Source organism: Peromyscus maniculatus, chromosome 21 (assembly GCF_049852395.1).
Source record: "Peromyscus maniculatus bairdii isolate BWxNUB_F1_BW_parent chromosome 21, HU_Pman_BW_mat_3.1, whole genome shotgun sequence".
Taxonomy (NCBI): domain Eukaryota; kingdom Metazoa; phylum Chordata; class Mammalia; order Rodentia; family Cricetidae; genus Peromyscus; species Peromyscus maniculatus.
This window is the reverse complement of record NC_134872.1, coordinates 54,968,123-54,970,814: the sequence shown is the minus strand read 5'-3', so window position 1 is coordinate 54,970,814 and position 2,692 is coordinate 54,968,123.

Below are 2,692 nucleotides of genomic sequence, written 5' to 3'. Positions count from 1 at the left end.
AGTTATGTATAATACATTAAGTTCTTTCAGTTCGTCTGAATCTGTTAAAATTTGTTTTGTGTCCCACTGTGATGTCACTTGTAGAGAAGCTAAATAAAATATGTACATATTTTTGTGTTTAGTGAAATATTCCTCAGAAATACTTTAGGTCTACTTGATATTTCTTGCTATGTAATTCTGATGTTTCTACGTGACTTCTATTGGAGAAAGTGTGGTATTAAAATCACCTCTTTATTATTAGGTTATTATTAGTGATAATCGGTCGGTGCCTTCATTTCTAGTAGTACATTTTAAAAAGAATTTATATAACTTCTTTATCATTATTATTAACCAATTGTTATTGTTGATGCTTTAATAAAAACTTATTTAAAATATAGACACAATGGGGGTTTGAGCATTTTTCTAGTAGAAAGTAATTTCAAAACAGTGACTCAAGTTTCAGAAAAAAAGGGGATTTAGCTCTTCATCAAAGTGGCCTAAACATACATTCAGTATAATTTTCTTATGTCTTAAGTATAAGGTCATCCATAAAAAAAGAGCCTGTTCTGAAGAGATTTTACTTATTTTATTTTTGAGAACAAGCAAGTAGACTGCACATAGGAGGGACTTGGTTGGGGGTGAGGGAAGAAAAAATAATTGCAGTTCAATAACATAGAACATATTTCCAAAAAGATCATAGAAAAAATTTCTCCAAATTGAGAACAGACTTACTCAAACAGACAGAAGAAACACAAAGAATTCCAAATAGACAAGACTAGAAAAGAGACACTCATAAAATGTTATATTTAAAACATCAAATAAAAAGAACAAAGTGAGGATCCTGAGAACTGCAAAATAAATCCACAGGTCAATATAGAAGAAAGCAAACCAGATTAACAGCTGATTTCTCAATGTAAAATGTAAAAACAAGAATAGCATGGAGCAATGTATTTCACATTCTGAAAGACCATGAATGCTAACCTAGACTATTGTTCCCAGCAAAACTATCTGAATAACTGAAGGAGAATAAAATATTTTCATTCTTCTACGCCTAGAAGTTCAAGATTTGATGTTTCCATGGCACACCACACTTTTGCATGTTGCTTTCCTATATGTGCCTGTTTATTCTTTTAAATTCTTTACTAGAATGGACCAGTTCTTTGGACTTTTCTTTAAGTCTTGATATTCTATCATCTACTCCATCCATCTACTTGATCTCCTTCCCCTGAGCTTTGGTGACTTTTTCAACTCCACCATTCTTTCATCTGGAGTTACCTTTAATATTTCTGTCTCTTCCTGAATATAGTTTTCAAATTCTGAATTGTCTTCATCATTTTGCATATATATATATATATATATTATACACACACATGTATACACACACACACACACACACACACACACACACACACACTAGACATCACTCAGGCACTATCTTTATGTTATTTGAGATATTTGTTAATGTCTTGCTGTGGGATAATGCTTTTGTATACTGGTTTAATAAAACGCTCATTAGCCAGTAGCCAAGCAGGAAGTATAGGCAGGATAAGCAGACAAGGATAATTCTGGAAAGAGGAAGGGTGAGTAAGGAAACATCAGCCCACCAGCCAGAGAACAGCATGCAATGGCACAAAGGTAAAGCCATGGAATGCATGGCAAAACATAGATTAACAAAAATGGGCTGAGTTTAAGTGTAAGAGCTAGTCAGTGCTAGGCCTGAGCGAATGACTGAGCAGTTTTAATTAATATAAGCCTCTGTGTGCTTACTTGAGGGATATGAGTGAGAAAGACTTTTCCCAACTGCCCTCTGGGCAGAGCATAGGAAAACCTTCAGGCACAATGTCTTCCTTAAATCTTCAAATTCTTCGATAAAATTTTGTGATGTTTTAAAGATTTTGTGCCCTGAGGCTCATTCTCATTGTAAAATATTTCTGTTAAATTAGAGGATTTGGTGGAATGGGGTCACACTGTTGGGGCTGTAAATATTATGTTTTAGCAATTTGATGAGGAAATGTGGATTTCTTTCATTGGTTGTATGTCTGATGTTACATTCTATGGTGCATCAGAGTTCTACCAGTGCACAGGATGTCTTAAGGTTGGGATGAACTCAGGTGTTCTAGGGTCCATTGGACTCACCGTCTGTGGGGACATAGCAGATATAGATCTGGGTTAGGCCTCAAAGTTGGATATGCCAGGGGTAGGATCAGGAATTTATCAGACACGGCTCCGCTATTGCATATTAATTGAAGTGTGTACTGATTAGTGTAAACTCTTGTGAAGACTAAGAACCTTAATGTAAATAAAAACTATTTAGTAATTTGACCAGCAAATGTGGATTTCTTTCATTGATTGTATGTCTGTTATTAGATTCTATGGTGCATCAGAGTTATCCCAGTGCACAGGATGTCTTACAGTTGGGATTATTCAGGTGTTCTAGGGTCCACTGGACTCACTGTCTGTGGGGGCACAGTGGATATAAGATCTGGGTTAGGACTGAAAGTTAGATACGCCAGGAGTAGGATCAGGAATATTTATCAAACTCAGCTCCACTCTTGCATATTAATTGAAGTGTGTACTAATTAGTGTAAACACTTGTGAAGACTAAGAACCTTAATGTAAATAAAAATTAAATAACTGTATCATAAACATTATAATACCATACTGGAATAAACAAACTCCAAATCAGAAATTCAAACAAATCCTAGGAGAGGAG